The sequence below is a fragment of the Hesperophylax consimilis genome, chromosome 4 (assembly GCF_061612785.1).
Source record: "Hesperophylax consimilis isolate HC1 chromosome 4, BYU_Hcon_1.0, whole genome shotgun sequence".
NCBI lineage: Eukaryota > Metazoa > Arthropoda > Insecta > Trichoptera > Limnephilidae > Hesperophylax > Hesperophylax consimilis.
Genome location: NC_142839.1, coordinates 13434877 through 13462332, shown reverse-complemented (window position 1 = coordinate 13462332; position 27456 = coordinate 13434877). Strand labels below are relative to the sequence as shown.

General features: G+C 33.5%; 1 protein-coding gene across 1 annotated transcript in view; it reads left to right on the top strand.

Moving 5' to 3' along the window:
• The first annotated feature begins 206 nt into the window (after nt 1–206).
• Nucleotides 207–27456, top strand: part of LOC149424219 (sodium-coupled monocarboxylate transporter 1-like) — a 44221-nt gene continuing 16971 nt past the window's right edge. The window contains exons 1-2 of the mRNA XM_089631227.1: nt 207–504; nt 668–696. The gene's annotated coding sequence lies outside the window, so the exon portion shown is untranslated. The remainder of the gene's footprint in view (nt 505–667; nt 697–27456) is intronic.

Here is a 27456-nt window from a genome sequence, read left to right as displayed (position 1 = left end):
TATTTCAACATGACATTTTATATACATTGTATAATATCATAAATTGAAACAGTCTGGAATTAAGTTGGATTCGTATTTGGTGTTGCGAAAATATTGTATTCCCCTGTGAAGATAAAAAGAAAACTTCTTCAGTCGGTAAAGCAGTTACTACAGCAACCGCAGTTTAAAATTCTACCGCTAGGAGGCGCGTGTGATATACAGTATTGACAGCAATTGACAGTATTTCTGTATTTCTGTCATGATTGTCAGAAAAGTGGACAGTTTGTTGTAATTTTATGAAATCGATTTAGGATCGAACTACGTCGATAAAAGAATATAATTTGTAAAAGTCAGAATATTCTATGTATTCTTTTTTGTTTTTTTCATAAACCTTCTAAATACAAAGGTCAGTTGGTAATAATTTGTGCGAGCGGTCGCTAGAGTGAGCGATGTGAGGAACTTCAGAAATAATATCTGGCGGGAACTTTGACACTTCGCAGATGTCTCTGTGATGGTCGACTGTCTGTACGTGTTAATAATATAATAATATTATGTTGATAGTGTGGTGGCGTTTGTGATTCGATCTTCCATAATTTTGTTAGTCATTTGACAGGGCGCACAATAATAATTAATCATTTATTACGTTGTATTTGTTTAATTCAAAAACGTGATTATTTCATACATGCAGCTTATTATAAACCGGTGTTTTGTCGAACGGTAAGTGAAAGTTTTATCACACTATTGGATTTATATAATACATGTATTCAAATATTTATTAGTGTATATTATTCAATACACGTTCAGAAGTTCGTCTACCGGATATAATGTAATATTATTGCATATTCTGGTACACAGTTAACCTGTTTCCACAATATTTCATAATATTATTATATTATGTTATAATATTTATTATCAGATGGACGTCTTTCTTCGAACTCAGGTGTGATGAAGCTCACGTAAATGTGCGTGTTTATATTGCGGAAGCATTAATTCAATGAGATTGTTATTTTAATACCATCATTCCTTATTTATTATGAGCTGTACGAGTTGTGGTATTTTTCCTGGAATAGAATATTTAATTATATAAATTAATTTGCGTCGGTGCGTGGATGTACGCGTGATAAAAGTGTTTGTAAATATTCCTGCGTTAATGCGTGAAATTATTCTAGCTCAATTAACTTTTAATTTTCAAAATTGGAAGTATAAAAAATCATTTCAAATAAACGAAAAGTGGGTACAAAAATGATTTTATCTATCTTCTATGTAAATAAAAATGTAATGTTCGTTTTTTCAAAATCTTAAATCTCAGAAAGTTGATTACTCCATCTGCTGGACGTAAAAGCAACACGCGCATTAGCACAACCATTCGTGGCGGGGTACAACTAGTTGATTAATAATTGGTTTTTGTATTTATTTTGTTTAAATTTTTGACAATAATAAATTAAGATATCATTTTTCAAGTTTACGAACACTCGAAAGGTAAATGTATTCTATAGAAAGGCAATGATCCTGAGTCCCTAGAAGCAAATATTTTGTAAATAAATACTTACAGCTTCACGAAACCTATAATAACTATAATTTCCCGTGTTTTTCACGAGTCTGCTCCAGTAGATTTTCTGTTTGTAAATTTTAATTGTAGGAACATTTTTATTTTACATCAAACCCAAGCAAAAAATAGTTTCGTTGACCTTTGAATTTCAGACTGTGTAAATCTCATGGCACCAGAGTTCATCTTTCTAGAGTTTTGATTGGAATCAGGGAAATAGAGCTTACAGGGAAGGAACAAGGAAGTAGTCAGAATAAACTAGGAATATTTTTATACAACATGACATGTACCCGTCGTTACTCGGGGTTATGAATAGGTCCATGTGAAGGGGGCCATGGACCTACCAAGTTTGGGGGCCCCCTTTCAAAGCCGTAAACGTACAGAAAAATATCACACCAAATTTTTTCTCTAATTTTATTAAGATACTATTTTGTACGAACCTATCTTGAAGATAGTGCTACGCCACATAATCGTGATTTGGAGAATTATGAGCATATTTTAAAGTTGAAAATAATACAAAAAGATTCTAAATACTGCTATTATCTTTTTTTAATTGTGTATTACAAAATTTACGATTGAAAATATTATTTTGCTTTTGGAAAGGTCAAATGGAAATTTATGTTTTTTTATGTGTGGATTACCTACATAGATATAAAAATATATTTCGAAAATAATTGAGAATATCACACATTAATTTCAATTCCTCAATAACCTCCGAGCCCGTTGAACTATGGCCTCCCCAACTGGAGAAAGTGACCGGAAAATTAGTTTGAACTCTCGCAAAAACACGGAAAAGCGTCGCTAGCGAAATTTTTTTCCATATTATCCCCAATTAAAGAAGATATGTGGTGTGGATGGAGGGAGTGGAATATGCATTTTAGCATATACAAACACACGGAAAAAGCGCTACAGGTGAATTTTTTTCCATGGTATCCGTAAGAGGGGTGGGTACGTATTTGGTGGTCGGTAGCTAGGTATGGTGTGTGGTGGTATATCTAGATCGAAAGACAAATTAATAAATGCTTTATTTTTGGAGGAGTCAGTATCCCAACAATATTCAGAAGAAAATCCTTTAATATTTTCTTAAATGGAAATATTTTAGTGTGGTTTAAAACGGAAGCCTTTAAACATATCAGCTTAACCGGCTAGTAGCCGAGTGTACAAATGCTTTGGATTCCCACCCACGCGTCGCGAGTTTAAATCACTACTAGCTAAGTCCTCTATCATTGCATAATTAACATTTTCCGCATACATAAAAATGGGAAACATTTTTTCCTGCGTTCTGTGTCCCAAATGTATTTCATTTTGGCACCTAGCCGGGGTTCCGACATTGGGGCCCTATGGAAAATTGAATGCAATTTTTTCCGACTCCTTTGTCCACAATGTGTACCATTTTCATAGCATTCCCAAAGATGACATATCATGCTTTAAAATTAACTCGTTTCCTGTTAGGGCCTCCTGTGTGGAGTTGATGTTAAAAAATAAAATGACCCCCTGTCTATCCTGACGAAGCCCGTGATTGGGATAGTATAATAAACATCTATGAAGGGAGATTTATAAGAGATTTTCTGCTTAGGCTTGATCTACCTACACCATGCTGTTTTTTTAGAAGCGAATAAATAATCCCCACCTCACGGGAAGAATTCAACCTGCATTCCACACAAATAGGGCTTGTAATAAATAAATAAATAAATGTCAGCTGCACTATTTTCACAAACTACGAATACCTAACGTTAAATATGTGCGAAAGATAGATATATAATAATATATAAGATATTTTTTCTTATTCTGCATGATGGTCGCACTAAAAATGTCGTACTAAAATATCGTACTAAAAACATGACATTTTAATATTTTCATTCATAATTATTGATTTAAAAAACCATCTAAAACCGCACATTCCGAAACGATTCCAACTGACTACAACGTCGTTATGACGTCGAAAACACCACTGGTTTGTAAGACGGCTGTCACGAATATGTCGTTTTGGCAGCAAATCAAAAATGCCACATTTTAAAATGATATAGAAAATTTATTCGTCAACGTATAAATAAAATAAAAATCTTCATTATTGTAATATTTTTTCTAAATATTTTTAATGAGTAAAAAAAAGTGATGACCTACTGTTTCAGCATGTTCAAAAGTCTAATTTATCCCCTTGAGCCGAATGCTAGCTTGAAGAATGTATAGCTCTGTATGAAGTCGGCTAAACGACATTACACGTGTCGTTTTTTTTCTACCACAGTCGAACGTACTGAGCCTAGGAATACTCTCTTATTTTGGGTACCTTTGATAAAACACTCCATCCATGAGCCGAGGTCTGTAGAAAGTGTGTTCCCAGTGCTTCTTATTTTTATTTATTACGTTTACGGCTATAGCTAAATATAAAACTTCTTCTAAATTTAGCGTGTCCATCTAGTTAGAACGTACTACGCTAACGGTAGACGACGAAAAACTGGCCAAATAAATTCAACATGCCAATAGTGCAGCATGGTGCAGCTCTCGGAGTCGTGGCCCGTTTTTATTCAGATTCTGATTTTTTCGACACGGTGTGGTAAAAAAACAGCACGGTATAGCCAAACATTTTCTAAGAACCTTGGGTGTAGCCCTAGTTTCCTATCATATTATATATTTTCTAAGAACCTTGGGTGTAGCCCTAGTTTCCTAGAATATTATATATTGTCTAAGAACCTTGGGTGTAGCCCTAGTTTCCTAGCATATTATATATTTTCTAAGAACCTTGGGTGTAGAGCCCAACCATTATAATTAAATGTATGTATTTATCTTTGCCTAACCATGAACCTAAAAGTACCTGGACAGAGCTATTCGAGAACAATTTGATTTAGCGGGGTGAGGGAGAAGATGTATGAAAAATGCCTTTACCTACTTAAATTTTTAATGTCCCATTACCTGTCTCATCAAATATGAAAATAAAACAAAATCGTAAGCCGTTATAATTGTGTTCAAAATGAAATAGTTCTTTTTATGCTATTTTGCATACAAATAGTTTATCATACAAGATGGCTGCCAGGCATTTCCTCTCACCCTCGATTTGGCTTCAATTTCATTCATGCTAAATCGCACTAATGCTCTGTCCAGGGCTTTTATGTTAATTTTCCAGACAGTATAAGCACCACCCGAAGAAAATAATAATAATATTTGGATGTTTTGCATAGCGCCGTTTTTGTGTAAAATCACCTCATGGGCGCTGTACAAATATATAATACATTTCTACAAATGTACATATATTTTTCTTGTTTATTTATATTTTGTACAGGCAGATAATATACAGTACCATACTTACCTGGTAGGTCACTTGAGATTAAAACTGTCATTAGACAAATTTAGATACGGTTCGCACACCCAGGACATAATTGGACTTTCCGGTATTTATTTTAATAATATGTATTTATGTTCTTTAATGAGCTTGTTTATGAATGTAAAATAAAATTTTATGCTGGGCGGTACAAGGTTTTGATCAGAATTCTTCTTCCTGAATGTGATTTGTCCCTCGGTATAAGACAGATTTCGAATCAATATGCACAACTTTTGTGGATAATGTCGTACGTTATGCAAAACAACTGTCTAATTAATGAATGGAGGTGAACTAACTGAGCTCTTAGAATTGAAAGAAATCGTTGGTAGTGACGCCTATCAATCCGATATTGTAAAGTTAATAAGTTAAAAAATATATGTAAAAAAATGATTAAATTAACAACTGTAGATTGTCCTCCTTTTCCACTTTTGTCACTACACTCGCATCATTCATTACGTGTCGTGGATGATGGATGTATTAACAATTATTATTATCTAAACTCGAGACTTTGTACTCTTCATAAATTAAATGGTATGTATATATATAAATATGTACCTACATAACTCCAATTAGCTTATTGCCTTGAGAACTTTGTCTTCAAGGAAGTAATTATACAAAACTACAGAATATCAATCAATTAAAGTTCGCTTTTCTCATGTCTTAATGGTCATATTATATCATTATGTTTTGTTTGTGACAAAAATATATGTGGGATTAAAAGCTTTATGTATGCTGATTATAATCTTGGTTTTTCTCGGGAAAAGATTTTGTGTTCTGTATCGATGACTTACTGGTCGCGCAATAAGGAACTGCAGTTAAAATATTATTATGAATTAAAAAAAAAATGTTTCTACGTAAAAATCACGTGTCACTGTCTTCGTACACGCTAATCTCCGAAACCGCCCTACCGATTTCAATGAAATTTCGTGAATGTGTATGTTGGTTCCAGCTTGAAACATTTTTTTACCCGATAGGTGGCGTTGTTTTTCAACGATTTTTTTCATCTTTATCATCCAAAAATACATAAAACCACCACAGACATAGGAATTAATAGACGAGAAGATAATGGCGAGGGGTAAAATCAACTGTTGAAGAACGAAGGGAGTGAAGCTGACTGTGATTCGTCAATAAATCAATCTGACAGTAAATAGGCATCTCGCATTATAATATCACCATTTAGTTCTTAAAAGTAAAATCTGCTTTTGAATGAATAGACATTTCTACATGGGAGCGCAAATTACTCGCCACGTTATGAACTAATTTGCGAAGTCCAAATTCGGCAAAGTAAGGCAGCTTCTATTTTCAGAGTCGTAGTTAGTTTCAGAGTATTTAGTTAAGACACTTTTACAAATGTCTCATAATTTACTTACCCCAGTAAACAACGATGAGCACACTTGAGAATCGCTACATTGTGATGTGATAGTATATGTTTCTAAAACTGATCCATATAATACGGTGTGAATAAGCTTAAAATAAAGTAAAATAATGCTTACTTATGGAATGTAATACGACAATTGGGTTTATTCTCTTTTTCACATCTATTTTTACAAGTTTTCATATCACAAGTCAACATTTTGCAGTGTTATTTCGTAAAATGAACCGATGATGCCTCGACCATAGTTCGCACAAGAATGATGACGTCACGTTTTCAAATTTCACTTGAGGCCATATGCGAGCCCAGCCGGCTCAATGGAACCGGTATGGGGAGTGGGGATAATACGCTTTTAATCACTTAGGGCAGGTCTACTAATATTCATATGTCTATGATAAAACCACAAATTTTAACTTCTCTATTAATTGAGAATTTTAATTTTATTTATTATGAAATTTGTAAAAAATAAAATAAATAATGTATGTCGAAAGTGTTTTCTATGGATCGTATTCTTAGGACAATCTGTCACAACTATGAAAGACATATATACTTCAAGACAGTTGTAAGAGAATACAACGGTACCGTTTTTACTTATTTTCTATCGCACTGAACAATAATCAAAATCTGCTGAAATGATCGATATCAAATGAAACGTCAAAACAATATCTACGATGGATGTAACACACAAGCCCTGCTTATTTATGGGGGTACATCAAATACTTATATTATACTATGTAATTAATAACTGTATTATATTGTGTAATGTAAAAAACAAAAAAAATGTAACTTGTGCATATGTTTGTGTTCTATGTTTGTCAAATGCATAAAATATAAAATATCCAACAGATAAAAGATGGTGTACATAAAATGAGGTCTATATAAAATGCGGCTACATAGAAGGCGGTCTGTGGCAGGACAACGTCTGCCCGGGCCCACTCGTATATTCATATAGATCAGGGGTGGCCAAACTTTTGACCTGTTCGGTCTACTTGCGTTAAAAATTATTTCTTGCGGTCGACTGCAAGGTAGAGTTTAAAAGTGACACAATAAAACTATTTTGTGATAAATTTGTAAGAATTTATTAATGCAATGTAACATATAAAAAAAAAGCATTCAGCATTACGTTTTAGGGTGGATGTTTGACACTGCATATTCTCTACAAGCTTATCATATTGGGGAGTGTACGAAGTAACTGCGATTCGCAAACACGAACTTAAGTGGGCATCTGTTATGCGGGAATAAACGATGTTTGGTTTGTAGTGCATTCATCGTTGAAAATGTTGATTCGCAAATTGCAGTAGAACCGAAAAACCACATTAAATATAAAGCTTCCTTTCTTAGGCATGGAAACGCGCGTAGCGAGGCGAGCCGCATTTAGTTGCCTGACTCACGCACATGCACGCAACGATACTGCCATTGCGTTGTTGCGATGCGACCGAAGCGTGTGAGTAGGTACCTTATTTAGTATAGTATAGAATACATCTCAAAAGAATGTTATTTTGTCATATTTTCCTATTCACTTGATTTTACTCTCGCGGGCTACCTAAATCAGCTTCGCGGTCGACCGGTAGACCGCGGTCGACCTGTTGGCCATCCCTGATATAGATCAACAAACGCAATTTTTATTGTATATTTATATAGTAAAATTTATAAATGGTCATTTAAAAAAGAATAAAACACCATGTCATTAAAATACACCGTTTGGTTTAATACCATGTCATTAAATCACAACCAGTCTATGTGAGCAATACATCTATGATCTAAAACATCCACGTAAAGGTTCTCACTTAGTGGAGAATTCCCAGGGAATTTCTTATATTTTCAAGAATTTGGTTTTTTGCGGGCAGAACCTTTTTGTGGAAAAAATGCGGGGATTCTGGGCATTTTTTGATTATCAAATCATAATTGTGAAAACGCACTATATTTCATTTTCTTTCGCAGCAAATTTTCAAAAAGTCTATTTGTGAAGCCTGAACGAAAGAGAATATAACTAGGTAATGTAAAAAACTATTCTAATTTGAATAGAATTTTGTGTTATTTTTGAGGTAAAGGAACTTGTGGGTATTTTGAAAATCTCTTCATCTCTTGTGGGTTTAGAACATATGCATTGGCAACTTTGGACGACATTCACATTTGAATCGATGTAATATTTTGAAACAGGTTTTTAAACACCGATACATTTTTCAGGTGCGGTTGTGGATGCATTTTAGCAATTTAATTCAATAAGATAACATTAAAAGCAAGTAATCTTAAGAATAATAAAACCTCTCGACTCCTATACAAAGTGCAGCACCGGTTGCAAAAAAACCTAAGCTTTTTGAGACATCGGTGACGTCACGGGTCATTATACTAGCCGAAGTCCCTGGCGTTTCCCGGACTTAACGCAGAGTTTTTGAAATCAGACGTAGACAGTAATGTTCGTCTTATTTTGAACGTGTATCATAATTCTGTTTTAAGGAATGGGGAAGGGGGATGGGAGGTGAAGCTGTTTTTTTTAAATAGTAGTAACCTTTCTTGTTTTCAAGGTCGAGTGAGCAAAATTTCATCAATCTCAGAATAAAACTGTAGATTAGTATAAACGACCGCCACACCGGGATACTATTATTTATTATAATGTATATACCCTTTGAACCTGTTTATTTTACGTTTTATTTGTACAGTAAAGATTTTTTGAATTTGATTACGAGTTAAAAAATCGACCCGTAAAAACATTTTTTTTACTACAATGCATCATGATTCATTTTTATTTTGGTTTGAACCTTCCTTCCCTCCCTTCCCAGGAACTGTAGTCGACAACTCAACCAACCTCGCCAGATGCCGCTCGGGTAGGACCGTCATTTATTTCGTATATTGTGTATGTAAGTGATTGCCACCAAAAGTTGATAGAATCCATTGTCATCGACGGGAAATTTATCTGCCGAGTTTCAGCTTGATCGGACGTCGGGAAATGGGTTAATTTCCGCTTCAAAGATTTGCATTATTCATCACCAAAAACAAAAGTGAAATTCAAATACATGTACATATTTAAAAATGGCAATAATCTTTGTTTTTATTCATCCATTACATCACGACACCAGCAAGGGTCTCTTTAAAATGATTTACCTGTACATGAGTTCCAAGTCACTCGTACATACTAGGAAACTACACTGTTTAATGTATTTGGTAGGTAGGTACATTTAAAATTGGTTGGTATATTGATAGTAATAATTTAATTTGTAGGTATATTTAGCTCGCCTCGTTTATTTGCACAACTTCAAGTTTATGCAAATGATGACTTGATGACCGGTTGTTTGTAAATGGCAAATAGCTTTTAACGCACTAGTCTACAAACTCACTTGTATCTATGAAATACATTATGCTATTTTATAATTTCACATATTGATACGATTACAACGATGATGTACTACAAATGCATTAGATGTATATTGCCTGTTTATACCAAATTAACTATTTATACGAAGGAACAAAGCAACTGCGAACGGTGCGAAACGCCGAGTTTAGTTATCACTTGAATATTTTTCGTTAAAAGATTGAAAGTACAAGGTCCAATGAAACTGCAGTGTGTTTGCATTTGTTTGGTGTTCGTTTGGGGAGTATTTTTTTTTTTTTTTTTTTTTAAAAAGAAAGACAAACATTCCCGGGTTACGAATAACCCAACAATGTTTGAAAATCTCCTACTACCACCACAGAAAGCCGAAAATGTTGCTTGTGTTGTGATGGAGGACTTAGCCAGCCGAGGAATCGAACACGCGACGCTCGGGTGAGACCCAAGCGCTATGCCCACTCAACCACTGACCGGTCAGTATAAAATGCATTATTATTTCTAATGTTGATTCTGTTTTCATTTATTTCGAATTTATTGATTTATTAATTCGTTTTTTAATGATTTTCCTTATTGTAAATTCGAATATGATAACATTCCGTAAATACAATGTTAAAAGTATATTACTTATGAATGCAACTTTAACTACACACTGAAACGCTAAAATAAATGGTTAGCGAGACTGAATAATGATCATTACTTTAAAGTGGGTCATGTTTATGTCAGTTATCAAAAGGTTTTCAAGTTTAATGATTTTATTAGAATTATGTATTTGTCTTCGTACATTTCTTTAATTTATATGTTTTGTTGAGCTGCTCAAATTGTACTTCGTCAAAATTTTCACTAAATATTCTAATATCCATCCTGCCAGTATCCATTTTATACATGTACTAGCTGTACCCCGCCACGCGTTGCTGTGGATCAGTCTGTCTGTGCAGATAGAGAAACAATACTGCGTGTTGCTTTTACATCCAATAGATGGCGCTGTTTAAAAAAAACATGTTTTTAATTTTCACAGGTGACTTCTATACATATAATACAGATGTATAAAAACGAATGCAACGGTGTGTCAAAATTTCAAAGAAATCCGTGATTACATGTATGTATATTACAGGGTGTCCACAATTTTGAAAGCCCTTATTACTGTCGACCTCATTGTTCGTGTTTGGTTGTTTTAAAGAATTCATTAACTGTACAACATGTAATCCAATTACAGTACGATGATATTTAACAACTAATTGAATGAATTCTTTTTAAAATACGATTAGATTTTATTTACTTATACCGATATTTTTGGAGATCTAGTTTAGTAAAATCATTTTCATGCTATTCTGTCCCATACTTCTAAGATTACTTATAAGATTGTCAAGCTTGGTTAATCGGTGCAAAACTTGAATTCTAATAAGTACCTAGGTACTTGTAAATTATATAAGCTGGCATAATGTTCTAGCACTGCGCTCGTAAACCGAGAATCGAATCCACAACGGCCCGATTTAGTAATAATGTATGGACTTATGGATCATTACACCATGACGGTGCGGCGGCCGTTTTTTCAATTCATTTTCATAATGCATCGTCGATAACGCCGATAACGTAATAGCGAAGGTCATCATAAATTTTTACACAACCTAACGTAGCTTAGGTTTATTATTTACTTTATGGCTATTTTTAAATTTCCATAAAACCAACTGTTAACACTTAATTAACTTTGCCAATATGTCGTTGAAGTTTATGTATGTAGTTGTATATTTGCCAATATGTTGTTGAAGTTTATGTATGTAGGTGTATATTTGCCAATATGTTGTTGAAGTTTATGTATGTAGTTGTATATTTGCCAATATCTTGTTGAAGTTTATGTATGTAGTTGTATATTTGCCAATATGTTGTTGAAGTTTATGTATGTAGGTGTATATTTGCCAATATGTTGTTGAAGTTTATGTATGTAGGTGTATATTTGCCAATATGTTGTTGAAGTTCATGTATGTAGTTGTATATTTACAGCCTCCGTGGTAGAGCGGTAAGCCTCTCGACTGGCAACCCAGAGGACAAAACAAAACTATACTGAAAAGTCCGTGTTTTACCTACATTTATTTAATATGACCTATATGTAAACATGGTGACCTCTCGCAAAAGTCTAGTATTATACATAATATTATATACCGGTTTTCTCATGAGAGTTCACTGTGGTTCTATTACAATAATATAAGGTTCGCCTTTGTTGTGCTTATGCAAGGTTCTTCCTAGGTCACGGTACTTCCATGATCGTAACAAAGGATCCACTTGCTCTCCATGTCCATCCTTTTACTATTATTTCACAAGATTTTCTTTTCATATAATCCACATATTATCTTATCTCCATCTTTCCACGAGTCTTGCTGGAGGTATCGATTACCTACTTATAATAATATTTTCAATAACGTACCCTGTAGGAATGTTCCGTGTCGTGTTTAGGTGATATATCCAATGATTTCGCTCCATTTCAGGAGATAACAACCAACCCAAGATTGTGTAGCATTTTGCATTTAGCCCATTGCTAAGTCTCGAAAATGATTTCAGAGCAATTCAAAATCATGCTTTTGAAATCGTAAAAGCTATTTGGACTGAAGGCAGTTGGCGGTAACAAAAAAATGTCCAAAGAAGCAAAGCTAGCAGTCCACAATGGAGTCCTGGTACCTACCCTGATTTACGGAAGTGAGGCATGGAACTGGAAGAGAAAGGATGAAAGTAGACTGAATGCTGTAGAAATAATATCCATGAGGCGTATGTGTGGTAAAACCATGTACGATCATGTGAGATATGTGAACATCCGCAAAGAGTGCAAGGCTGATGTAAGCATAATGAGTAAGATCAAGAAAGGGACGCTTAGATGGTTTGGGCATGAATGAGCGAAGAAAGGAGTGTAAGAAGAACATACGATGCAAATGTCAATGGTAGCAGAAGTCGGGGACGCCTGAGGAAGACATGGCACGACCAAGTGAATCAGATAATTGAGTCGGGCCATGTTAATAGTCAGAATAATAGAAGAGTATGTATGAGTCGAGGTATGAATGTGAATGAGGCAAGAAGTGTGTGCCAAGACCGAGTTGTTTGGCGGTCTGTCCTCTCTGCCTACCCCTGCGGGGAAACGGCGTGATGGTTAATTAGTTCGTTAGTTTAGTTAGAAAATATTGAAAGTAAGACTCACATATATAAAAATATATATAACAAAAAGATTCCACGAAAAAACAAGAAATGTTTATATTTTATGTGTTTTAATGTTAGTCCATCCGCTCACGGGGCAACTGAAATAAAACTAGTTGGCAACTCAAGTTGCTATCCTGTGGATTTCAATGGCGGTCTGCACGCGATGCAACTTACCAAAAACCAGTTTTCAACGGCAACCAGTCACTAATCGCCTACATGTTTCAGTTGCCAGTTGCACCCATAGATATGTATGTCAGTTCATCTGTCCGAGTAAATAACACTCATTCTTCGATATCAGTTTCCGAGACGCGGACGATATTACCTAAACCATGTCTTCTATTTTCAATTTCTGATGCAGGGTTTTCCAATAAGAGGTGTTATTTTGAATAGCCCGCTATTTCGGTAGATGTTACTTTTGAAGCTGTCATTTTTTGACATTTGACAAGTAGAAACTACGCCATTAATAAAAATAGAACGATACACGCTTCAACAACGCATTGAAATTATTAAAATTCACTTGAGTGAATCAAATGCAAAACATCTTGAGTGATGAGGCCCATTTCCACCTCGGTGGCTTCGTCAACAAGCAAAATTGTCGCAATTGGGGCTCGGAAAATCTAAGAGTTATTGTTGAAAAGCCTCTCTATCCTCGACGTGTGAGTGTTTGGTGCGGTTTATGGTCCGGCGGAGTCATTGGACCTTACTTTTTCGAAAATGAGGCTGGAGCAACAGTTACGGTGAATGGATTGCGCTATCGAGAGATGATTAATGATTTTTTATGGCCGGAATTGGATGGTATTGATCTGGACAACGTTTACTTTCAACAAGACGGCGCTACGTACCACACAAGCAACGAAAACATTGATCTTTTACGATTGAATATCAAAATAACACCTCTTATTGGAAAACCCTGTATAAATTAAAATTTCAAAGTCGAACCCGAAATCTGTGTTTCCTCCCTGGTGCAATAATTTCTGCGATCGCTAAAACTGCAGGAACATCTTCCTCGTTAAAACTCATCTTGACAGCTGACAGCGAAAATGAGAGCACACGCGTCTTCCTCACCAGACATCTACAAAATGACAAAATGTCTATGGCCACGCCAAAGATATTAGAAGAACTATCTTTGGGCCACGCTCACCGCGCCCCAAGTTTCAACAAAGGGAGACGGAATGTGGACGCAAACAAAAATGTTTGCTCTAATGTTTGACGTATTGACTGTAGAAATCTTCCATTTTATTTCTGGTATTCTGTGTCGATAAATGTAAACAAAATTGACTGCAAAAAGAAGCATGGCTTTATGTTAAACAATTTTATTTAAAAAAATGTTACGGTATGGTAAAATATGATATTTATAAAATGAAATACATAGAATTTGGTCGAACTGTTTAGTTTGTATCCCAACTTTTATAATATTAGCGGCATGCCCTAATACTCAGTTCTGTTCGTCCCCGAATGTTTGTATTGATAAAAATACATACATGTATTATAATATATTATTATCATTATCTTGTCACGGAGACGGTAGACCTATACATTACTATACTCTTATCTACGTAGTTTTTATTGCTAATCACAAATCACATTCGTTGTTCGAACCCGCTAAGTCAGTTTGCTTAGATCATCCTAAACATACAATTAATTACCTTGGAACATATTATAAAACATCGTGGATATAAAATCTATTTTTAAACTTGTTTTAGATTGTTGAAAAGTCACCCTCAAAATCAGTTTTATAGTAAAATAATAAAAAAGCAAAAGTAGGGAAACCACTTAAAATATGTTTTATTAATGAAATTGAGATTATCGAGAGGTCACCCTAAAAATCAGGTTTATAATAAATTACTGTAGGTTCTTACCTGTTTTATATATGTAATTGCTTGAGATAAGTGGTCACCCTAAAAGTCAGCTTTGTAATAAATAAAATCAAGAAATTAATGCATGTACCTGCGTAGGTACTTAAAATCCATAAACATTTCGTGGAGATTATTGAGATTTATGATGTAGTTTATAATAAATTACTGCATCTTCATGCATATTTGCTTAGAATCCTACATTATTATATTTTAGTAGCGTGTAGAATTTTCTCTAATTAGGTAATGGTAATTAAATTTAATTAGGTAACTAAAAATGGTTAGTCTTTTTATAGCCGAAAACCTTTTATTAATTTTAGTGTGAAATAAAAGATTGATCTTACCTATATTTTTGGGATCAAGTTATTTTTCACACAAAAAGTTGAAATTGAGAAACAAATCGTTTTACTGAAAGTCGGTGCCACTTTAGCGTTAGGTCTACCATTACGATCATTTCTAGATCTACCGACATTTAAAAAAATATAAACGCACAGCAAGAAACGGTTTATTGTATTTAGGTTGACTATGTTAGGTTAGATTTTTTTCATCACTTTTATTGACTGTATATCACCTGTGAGGGTATTCTGATTTGTCACTGTTCTGTAGAAATGTAAAAGAAGACAAGAGGCACCGAAAAGTCTTCAATGTGAATTTCGTATTTATTATCCGAATCGAATCGTTTTTTGTTATTATTTTGTTAGAAATTTGCATTAAGCCCCCATGCGGGGGGCATTTCTCCGATTTATAACAAGTTTCTCGTTGACTCTAAGTCCCAAAAAAAATTATTTTTGAAGCTAATATCTGTACATTTGTTTTGCCAAAACGTTAATTATATGAAATTCTCTCGATAGAAAAAAGTATGCTCCGAAAATTAATAAAAACACGTATTGTTCTCTTATTTAATATGTTATAGGCGTGAACAAAATTCACAGTGTATCTTTAAATGCAACTAAAGCATTTGTCGAAAGAGTCGTGTTTTATTAAATATCTTCGCTTAATTATTATCGCTTTTTTAAATATTAGCGCGCTCCCTCTAACATCATATTTACGTATCTTCCTTTCAAACCATCTTTGAACGCTTACTACGGTGCCTTAATTGTATGCCCCTTTAATCGCTGTTAGTTACATCCAATAACGGTTCACTTCTAATTACGGATTTAAATTCTACTGAGTACTTACATACGCTACAGTTACTTACTGATTATGATTGTTAGAAGCGCGCCGAAGTGCTATTTTTGCACTCGAATCAATAATAGATAATTGATATAACTTATCAGATGAGCTCCATCAGAGACAATTGGTAGATACAGGGGTACCCATGCCTGGGGTAAAATCGTCACGAAAAACATTATTGTGATTACAGATTCATTGGATTTCCACAATGTTTTGTAATTATTTCCACTACAGATAATTTTCCACAAAAGTTTGCAGTCTATTCATGTTTTTATAGGGTGTTTGGTATCAGTGAGGTTTGGTATTTATATACGCCTATCTTGTATGAAATAAAAAAATATATTATCAACTCATACAAAGATCAACATTCATTGCCTACGTTGCCTATGTATAGAATAAACGTTGTACAAAATATACATACATGTGATTTAAAAAACGTAAGTAAAAAAACGTTCTCAGAACTGAACTTTTAAATTCAAAATTGGTACTGGTTACCGTGTAAATCATATCAGATAAGCGATAAAGTAAGTACCGAGATTATTTTATTTTAGTAAATTGTAATAATAATTCTATGTTTGAAGTGTGTAGATATTTATTTTATTAACATTTTTGACAGAAATCTGTCAAATATTTACAGATCTAAATCTGAATTCATTAATGATTTTTATAATTTACCAAAGGTGTATTCGAAAGTTAAATATCTGAACGTTTCTTTAATTATTTGTCAACAAAAAATGAAAGATAAACTTGTCGAATTCCACTGCATTCTTAATTAAGTACCACTTTGTTTTAACTTAATTATTACAAGAAATAACTATTTTTGCTGTGGGAGATGGTAAAAGATGCATTAAAATTCCATTTTTTTTCAATCAAAGTTAAGTTTGAAGTCTAGGAAATACGTATTAATTATTAAAATAGTTCAAACTAACACCCTAAGAACCTATTTTGTGCGTGTTTGCATAAACCCCCGACTTAAATAGTTGTATCCATTAGATATTTAAGTTAAAATCAATTGTTTTTTTAAGAGCCTTTGCATGCAGCGGAATTCGAAAAGATTGCCAAATATAATTATACTATATTATGAAGAAAATTGATAGATAATGATTCTGAGGCAAATATTTTATAAATTATTTCAGCTTCACAAATCCTACAATTATAATATCTAGTATGCGCTAGTATTAATAATAATATAAATTTGCATTTTTGTGCTATTTAACTTCAAGTGCGTAATGTTTATAGTAAAATTATGCCAATCAGTCAAGATAAAAAACTAGCATCCAAAGCATTGACTAAAGTATAATACACCAATGATCCAAACCTAATAAACTGGGTTCGATGCCATTCTATCAAATTTTGAGCTGGGTCCGATGTCCATTCTATCAAGCTGAGAGTTGAGTCCGATGCCCATTCTATCAAGCTGAGAGTTGGGTCTGATGCCTATTCTATCGGGCTGAGAGTTGGTTCTGATGCCTATTCTATCAGGCTCTGAGCTGGGCCCGATTGGGTCCGATGCCCATTCTATCAGCTTTTATTTTTTATCGATTTTACAAATTATTTAAAAAAAATCATTGATATCGAAGTGAGTTCCTTATACTTACATAAATTATTATATGCCAGCTTGACTACAATCGTAGAAGTAAGTAGGTACGCACTTAGCAGGAAATATCCGATATTTTATGTGAATTGAATTAATTATAATTTTTATTATTACCACATTTAAATCAATTCTAAAATCTGACAGTTCAAAGGTGAAGTCATATTATTCTGTTACGAAAAATACTATTATTAATAATAATTATTAGTTATATCTACACGTGAAGTGCTCGAATGCCGTTTAAATTCAAAGTGATCAAATAAATACTCTAAATGAGGAATGTACATAAGCACGTGAATCTTCCGAGAATTGCATTACAAATCAAATAAAAGCAGTAATGAATATGAGGTTATGTTACGATATTTATAGAATTTAATTTTCTCGTCATAAAATAATATATGCAAAGTTCTTTGCATCTTTACATAATTTAAGAATATTGAACATTGACCAGTGAGTAACCTTTCTAAAAAAGATTTCAATGATTTATTATTTAAAAAAAAACATTTATTTTTGATTACAATCTTCTGGGATCTTGTGTGATTGATTTTATATTTCAATGATTAGCTGATAATAATCGGTAGATATTACTTTATTTTTATTCTTCATTCTAATCGTAAAGCGATAAGCAACATCCCGTATCAAATACTCGGTGAATAGTAAGTAGATAGTCGTGTCTTAAATCAGAATTTATTAATAGGTACTGTACGAATCAATCAGATTGCCACCGCACCGTGTACAGTGTACACTTACATAGAGTAAGGCCTATAAAATTTGTATAACATCTAAAAAAGATCTGCCAGTTCACGGACACACACAGATCGTTCTTCTGAACACACGTCATCTGTTGACAAGTTTCATGTTTCAACGCTAGTCAGTTTTTCCGGAGTGAACTTTAAATTTCTTCTTGATAGTATAACCATTAAATTATTCCAGAAGGTCCGCAGGGGTAGTGCAATGCAATACATTCCAGATAGCGTTTTCACATGGAGAAACATCTATTCAAAACGTTTATTTTTATTATTATTCTCTATCTAGGTGTAGGTACTGTGGGTGTCTACGAAGTGGCTATTTCAGATTTTCTAAAATCAATGTATTTACCTGCGTTACCATGTGTTTTAAAAAATGATAAATTTTCACAAACTGAAACATACATGCGTACATACCTATCTCTAAATAGTATAAAATATAGTCGATATCCGCGTCTGTCTGTTTGTGCGCTTAGTTCTTCTAAACTACGCAACGGATTTTGATAGGGTTTTCACTATCATTTAGAGAATATTTTCCCGAAGGTTTACATATATGATACATGCATATCATATTTGTAGAAAGTAGAGAACAGTTGATGTTTTATAATCTAGTCGTAAAAATATATTTTCGTGCACTACATTGCCAACGCTGGCTAAACCTTATGAGATACATCCAAATAATGTACTACGGAATTGTATATCTTAAAATGGCCTACAGAAAAGTCCGCAATGGTATATGTCTATATCCTAAGGATAACCCTCAGTAACGCCGGGTACGCGTCAGCTAGTATCTGTATAAAAGTGAAATAACTAGGTAGGGATATAATTTAAAAGATTCATTATTATCTTATTTCAATGCATCTGAGTAGGCCCCCTGTTATTTAACAATTTGTAAACTTTTTTTCTGATTTCCTATTATTTTTGCCTTCAAAATAAGCGGCAGGGTGTTAAATTTTAAATTTTGTTTGAGATTTTTTTTTGGCCGGAATTAGCTAATTTTAAACACAAAGCAAACGTATATTTTTGTTTTTATTAAAAACAATCATTTCATATTAGAACTAAAATGTATTGATATTTCGTTTTGTGAAAACTTTTTCTTTCAAATAAGTTGATATTTCTTCTTTGCATCAAAATTCGCAATTTCGACTTCTTTTTAAATAAAATCTCTTTTCACAACTGAATTTAGATTTGTTATTATTTATCATGCCTAACAGTTAATTGAATTTGTATTTAAAGATTATCATACAACCTAACCCCGACTGATTTTAACTACTTAAAAATGTCTCAAGAAAAAGTTTTTTAAGATATTTCTCTTTTTGAAAAAGCTCCTCAATTGACAATAATTCAAATTAATAATATGTTATTTGTGCGTCACGTAAATAATTATTGTAAAATAAGCCATTTTTCAATTTCAAATAAATGAATAAACTAACGTAACACTACAGAATTCATCTTACATGGTGGAATACCATTCAACTTTGTCTTGGCACACACTGGGTTAGAAAAAATCATATTATTTTGTAATCAATATTTTGTTTTTGCAATTCCGACTCTTGACTCGAGTAATGTATTTGATTCACTCGTTCATGTTATATTTTCACTTTTTTTCCGTGAATACCGTACAAGAGTCCCAACTGCTCCCGACCGTCTGAGCCAGTAAGACTATGGCATCCTCGATTGTGGCAGATCTGGTCACTAAACACGGCCAAAGCCATTTCAAGCAACGTCTAAATTCTGAATTGTTGCCTTATATAGATGATACTGAGAGTATCCTCCACTCTGGAACGTGTCGCAAGTATACTACATATATATTATTATTTTAAATGACAAATTTGTGTTAGAAAGAAATAATTCTTCTTTCTAGTTTATTTGAGTATAATAAAGAATAAATTTCATCTATTCAAAAGTATGGAAGAAAACCAAGACGCACAACTCACACCGACATGAGGCGCTAGTGTAGCATGTTGCCATCAGAATGTATAAGAAATATCAGAAGTTGGGGGTACTATTAATATTATAAGGTATTTGGTAATAGTGACCAATCGACCAATCGAAGTTTACATAATTATTATGAACACAATATAACTATCATAATAAAATGTGAGTATAAATAACAATCATATATGATAACATTGATAAGTAATTAGTGTACTTACTAACAAGGAATTAATTATTTAATTTTCCTTCATTTTTCCAATAATATCACTGGTGTATAAACGAGCTCATTACATTATATGACCTTCGTGTAAATGCACTACTGATTAACGCGACCATTAATCTGCATGGTTATATTTAATCTTGTTTTGATTTCATCAGGGCCGTAGTAGGCCGTAACTAGGTACGACCTACCGATGTTTGTCACTAATCACCCGAATTTTTCACTCACATCTGCCGATTTTCATTTTCGCGGCATGGCATCACTGCCGGCGGCAGTTGCTTTCGGAACTTCGACCTGTGTACACGTCATTATTTATTGATTGTTTGAAATTCTTTGCGAAAAAACTAAAGGTATTTTCTTAGTCTAAGGACGGGTTGTTTCGGAGAATTTGAACAATTCATCAAATTTCAACGTTCATTTTCAAGTTCTGTGAAAGATTTTTTCAAGTTCTGTTTTTATTTCAGTTTTGTCAAGCAACTAGCCTATAATAATATAATATCAGAACTTGAATAGGACTTTAACAGAACTCGCAAATTAAGGTTGAAATTTGATGAATTGTTCAAATTCTCCGAAACAACCGGTCCTTAGTGTGTTAAAATTATTTGACCAAGAACACCTTAGCTATTTTCTTAGTCTAATGGCATTTAAATTATTTGGCGAAGAAAACTAAAAATATTTTGCAGTACAAGTACCTACTTACGTTTTAAAAAAAAAGTTTTGCATCAGTAGAGTTTAGCCATATTTCGATTTAGGATTGTAGTGAATGTACCTGAATTCAGCTTGAAGTTAGTCATTTGGTATAATATTATGTTAATAATTGTTTTATGACCAAGTTCAAGTGTATTTAACAAATCATTATAAGCATTAATTACTCGCCTGAAATATCTATACAAATCGAAAATATCTCCCCACTAAAAATAAATGCCGCCGACGGGAATTGAACCCACACCTTCTGATGTCCTGTCAAGTGCTCCAGAGCAAGTGCTACAGAGCCGACGTAGCTCAGTAGTCCAGACTACTGAGCTACGTCGGCTTATTCCCAACCCGCCAAATAATTCAATATGTACAAGTACTTCTATCGACAATTACTGCTTATTATATGTTTTCACCTGTGAACAACCAAATGTATGTAATTAATGCTTATAATAATTTGTTATCCTTTGTGCTTGCATAAAAACCTTGTCTTATAAACATTACTTTATCATTAAAAAATAATAGTTTTTTAGCGATGGAGGACGATATTTCAAGAAGAGATGAAACTTTGGCGGAATGAAACGAATATAATATTATTAAGGAACATTGAGTCTACAAGTATCTGAAAAGTTTCATAATATATACATTTTAAAATATGTATACAACTGTACAGTCGGCATTTTGTTTACCCAAATCCTTTTTATTTTTAAGAAATTAAAACGGTTAAAAATACATGTGTTGTAGGCAGCGGCGTAGCTACCTAGGGGCTACGCGGGGCATTGCCCCGGGGCCCTCAAGCTCTGGGGGCCCTCGAATCCTTACCAGAAATCTCGATCGAACTGAACTTTTGGAAATTTCTCCCATTTTTAAAATAAATATGACAGGTTGCATCTTGCAACCCCACTTTAATCATGACAACTCAGTTGAGAGAAATTCAAAAGTAATGCCTAGGGAATTCCCCTAAATTCTTTCTGTAGGTTAGCAGTGTTGGGATAGTGATATGTGCGTCATTCCCCAACGACACTTGTAGCGTATTAAAATATGGATAGAAAGAAGAAACCCAGTTGTGCATTTAAACGCAAACAACGCCAAGAAAGAGAAGATAGTAAACAAAAATTGCCCAAAATTGCCAAGTTTTTTAGTCAGCCTTCTGCAAGTACAACTGGCCAAAATATTTCTATTGATAGTGACTCAAATAATGTGGTAACTGCAGTGTTGGTTGAGAAGCCTACTGAAGAAGAGTCGACAATTATTGCTGTTGGAGATACCTCCGCCGCCGATCATGTGAACGTGGATGATGTTTGCATGACACACATAAGAGCGGAGGGTTTGGAGGAACCACAGACCTCTACATTTAAAAACTAAATCCGACTAGATGGTCCAGTATTGTCAATACGATATCTGCAATAAAACTTCGTTATTTTGATATTATCAAAGCATTATCAGAAATAAATCTAAAGAGTCCTAATAAAGATGAGTGTAGTGAAGCAGAGAGTATTAAAACAAAAATGCTAAATTTCGAGTTCGTGTTGCTTTGCGAATTCATGCACAGTGTATTGAACGACATCAATTATGCATCCAAAACTTTACAAAAATGCGACATCAATTTGGGCGACGCGAGTAAAGTTTTAGCAGAGACCAAAGCAAAGTTGCAAATTTATAGAAATGATTTCGAATTATTCAAGTGCAAAGCCAGTGAAACTGCAAGAAAATATGGTATTGATACCCATTTTCAAGAAAAAAGGCATAGAAAAGTTAAAAAAAACATTTTGATGAATTAGTTGCGGATCACCGATTTCCAAACCGAGAAAAAATATTTAAAATTGAGATTTTCAATCATGTACTAGACACAGTAATATCTCAATTAGATACACGTTTTATTGGTATGAGTGCAGTCTGTCAACACCAACATTTTTATTACATGTTGATGAAGCAACTTTATTACAAAAGTGTGACGAATTCCAAAGAAAATATTCAGATATAATAGGCCCTAGTTTTTCACTTCAATTTATTTATATTTACCATCTAGTTTTACCTCAACCAACTCAAGCATGGACTGTTCACCAATTATGTAAGGAAATAATGAGCAAATATGGAGTGCTAATGTTATTATTCTTTACAATTCCTATCACTTCTGCAGCAGCTGAAAGGCCATTTAAAAAATTATTTAAGAAATAAGATGGGCCAAACTCGACTCCGACATTTATCGCTAATAGCAATTGAAAACAAAACCGCATCAAGCCTGGATTTAAACGAAGTCATTGATACTTTTGCGAAAACTAAAGCTAGGAAAAGATTGTAAATATAATTGTTATTTAGTCAGTTGGTAGGCCCGACCTTTATATAATAAACCCTTGAATCTTCTCTATTTCGTTTTATTATCCAAACCTATACGAATTATTAATTTAATTTGTGTTGTTACTGTTTAATATTTTTATTACCTGCCCTGCAGTCTGCAGTGCACAAAAAAGAGCTTAAGTAGCTCAGCATTTTTAAAGTGTTTGTAAATTTCATATTTTTATTTGATAAAACCTAATCACTTTACATAGCAGTGGGCCCCATTTTTTAATTTGCCCCAGGGCCCTTGGTTACCTAGCTACGCCACTGGTTGTAGGTACTAAATTAATCACATTTTTCGATATTTTTACCAACATTATTTCTAATATGTACCTTGTAGATTAATATTTTGTTTATTGTATTATGTATCTATTAAGTAATATTATGCAATTTGTATACTATTAACCAATTTTGGTCCTGATTTTTCCTTTTAATAGCTAATTTTGGCCATAATTAGTAATAATAACACTATTCCGAATCAAGATTAATCTTTGAAGGCGCTAAACCTTACTCGTGTTCGCAGGCGGTCATTGTTTGGTTTTCTTTCAAAGTTTTTGCATTCCGTATACAGCAGACGCGAAATATTATTTTTTTTGTAATTTACGTAAGTAGGTTTCCGTATACAGCAGACGCGATATATTCTTTTTTTTTGCAACTTGCGTAAGGAGGTTTCCGTATACAGCAGACGCCAAATATATATATATTTTACTGTATCTTTTATATGTATTATACAGGATTTTCCAATAAGAGGTGTTATTTTGATATTCAATCGTAAAAGATCAATGGTTTCGTGGCTTGTGTGGTACGTAGTGCCGTCTTGTTGAAAGTAAACGTTGTCCAGATCAATACCATCCAATTCCGGCCATAAAAAATCATTAATCATCTCTCGATAGCGCAATCCATTCACCGTAACTGTTGCTCCAGCCTCATTTTCGAAAAAGTAAGGTCCAATGACTCCGCCGGACCATAAACCGCACCAAATAGTTGAGGATAGAGAGGCTTTTAAACAATAACTCTTGGGTTTTCCGAGCCCCAGATTCGACAATTTTGCTTGTCGACGAAGCCACCGAGGTGGAAATGGGCCTCATCACTCAAGATGATTTGCATGTGATTCACTCAAGTGAATTTTAATAATTTCAATGCGTTGTTGAAGCGTGTATCGTTCCATTTTTATTAATAGCGTAGTTTCTACTTGTCAAATGTTAAAAAATGACAGCTTCAAAAGTAACATCTACCGAAATAGCGTGCTATTCAAAATAACACCTCTTATTGGAAAACCCTGTATTATTAACACTAGAAAATCATTAAACTTTTGTAAAAGTTACGTCTTTTCTTACACTCACATTTTGTGCTTGCAATAAAAATATCAACGGTTGTCAGACGTTAAAATTAATCTTCTATTATTATATTATTTATATAAATAAAAATGTAAATGTTCGTTTGTTCAAAATCTTAAATCTCCGAAAGTTTTTCACAGATTGCTTTGAAATTTTGACACAACTTTGCATTCGAATACGCTTTTGTTTTTATATAGCTAATTTATTTTTAAAACAGCGCCATCTGTTGGAAAAACGTGTGTTTTATAAACAGCGCCATCTGTAGGACGTAAAAGCAACACGCGCTATTGTTTCTCTATCAGCACAGACTGACTGAGCCACAGCAACGGGATACAGCTAGTATTAAATAGTAAATTAATGTTCTCGAAACCGTGGGGTTTGGGCTAACACTTTTATAATAGTTAGTTAGACTTACAGTGGTTCTAAGCATCGGGTTTTTTCACTCTCCTAGTTAAGTTCTCCATCATTGCAGGAGCGAAATTATCAACTTATTATGATATGGTAGCAGGAGGAATAATAATATTGTTATCCGGGGAATGTCTTTATTTCATAAATACATGCACTCACTATCAAGTGTTTAATTTGATGTTGACTATTCATATGTTCTAGTATGTAGCAGGTTTATGCATTTCTTTGACTTGTATTTATTAGCAAATAGTTATTATTATTAGCAATCCTTTTGTCTAACATTAAATTTTTGACTCATCGCCTAGCGACAGTGGAAAATGCATTGTGGTTCATCTTATAAATATTTTTGTTGCATTTGAATTAAATTACACATAGGTACTGCCTATCAATAAATGCGGATAAAATATATAATTGATGTATTTTCTAGTGTAAATTTAAATATTTGTTTTATACACAAACTACTGTGAATAAAATATTGCGGTTGTGGTTTTAAACCATTTAACTTTTGGCAGGGAAACATGTTTTTATAATCGGCATTACAGGTCAAAATTTAGTCATGTACACTGTCACTGTACAGTCATAGGCCAAACTTTCGCTGGAAAGCTTTAGATTTTTTAGTTAAAAAATATATTTAAAGCACGACTGAAAACAACTGCTCTCGGTGTACTAGCCACGCATTGCTAAGCATTTTAAGCAACCAATTGTAGTGTCGAGAATGTACGTACATAATGATATTATTTGTATTACTTTCTATCGCGAAATTGGTCTCTTTGTTGCATAGAAAGCTCTCATACAATGGCGTGTATCAATACACAATAGGCTCTGCCACACGTACACTTCAGAGCGGCGGTATCACGCGCCGCTTCAGGCCGCCGCGCAGAAAAGTCGCACAATGGACTGCGCTGTAAATCGTTACCTTACTATCGGACCTTACTTTTCTGCACGGTGGACTGGAGTGGCGCGTGATACCGCCGCTCCGAATTATACGTGTGGCAGAGACTAGTGCATTTGAAAAAAAAAGTTTTTTTTTCACTTAACTAATAACATGCCATGACTCAAATATTGACCTGTACATGTGTAGATATATTTATGTCCGATAAACCGGAATGTCGAATTCAAAGGTCGCATAATCGAATCTCTACTCCACACTGGTTCCGGATAGATATGAATTGGCAGTGCACAATCTCTTTCAATTAATAAATTATCGTTTATATTATTTTTGCAGTGATTTTTAGATTATCTTACTTATGATGTAGGCAGGTAGGTACCTGAAATACAATTTTATCAGCTCTACATTCTCTACTCACTTATCTGATAAAATTAATTTTCATTATTTTTGTTTGTTAATAATTATTCGATGGTTCATTATTATTTGTACAACTAAATAGAATATTATTAATATTAATAAGTGTAGTATATTATTTTATGTAATAGGTTTAATACACTTGATATTTAACTTTTTAAAATTTTAATTTTTTTGGGTTATGTTCATTTCAATGAACACTGAAAAATGCAAAGGTAATTTGTTTCTTGATCGATTTTTTCACTCCTTTTCTAATTTTTTTTATTATTATTATACATAATAAGTCATTTAAAAAATATGAAGCCAAGAAAGCTTTCTTATTTTTTGAGAATCAAATTAATATTAAGTTCCTTAGCTTCTGATAGAAATGACTTTGTTAGGTGAAATGGTTGCATTTAGTTAGAAATTCCGAAAAAGGTGGCTTCGGACAGTCGGGAGCAGTTGGTACTATTGTGCGGTATTTACATAAAGAAAAACAACACACACACACCCAAAGAAGAATTTAAATATCTTAAGGCGAAGCTATCAGTCAAATCACTATTTTTGATTAATCTTTACTACTATTATGAATGAATACCAAAAACATGCTTTGGATAAATTGAAGCTTTTCCCATCGTTTTGTTTGAGCAAAATTAAAAAAATATGTATTATTTGAAAAAATATATAAGCGTAAACAACTGAATAATGTATTTTAAAATTAGAAAATATTGAACGCATATAAGAAACAACTTTCAAAATATACAATTTTATGCTTTAGATGATTTGTGACAGTTTCCCTCAATTAACTTTTTTCTTATAAAATTATTCACAAAATAAATGAAAACCACTTTTGCGCATAAATTGACCATTTCTAGACTCTGTTTGCCAAGCGATTTTTATGCCTTTTACGTGTATTCATGGTGATGTAAGACGCTAAAAAAAGACATATTTTTGGCTTGTGTATTACTCTTAAGTGCTGGAGGGGACCCCACCACTTTTCCAACGGCGTTATAAGGAAACATGGTTTCCTCCTTCATCGCACACGTCAAGACTCTATATTTTATTTATTTAACGAAGCTACATTTTTTTATCGACTCTAGACCCTCTAGATTCTTTAGTGTTGTAATAATACAACAATTTGAGAGTCTCCTACTACC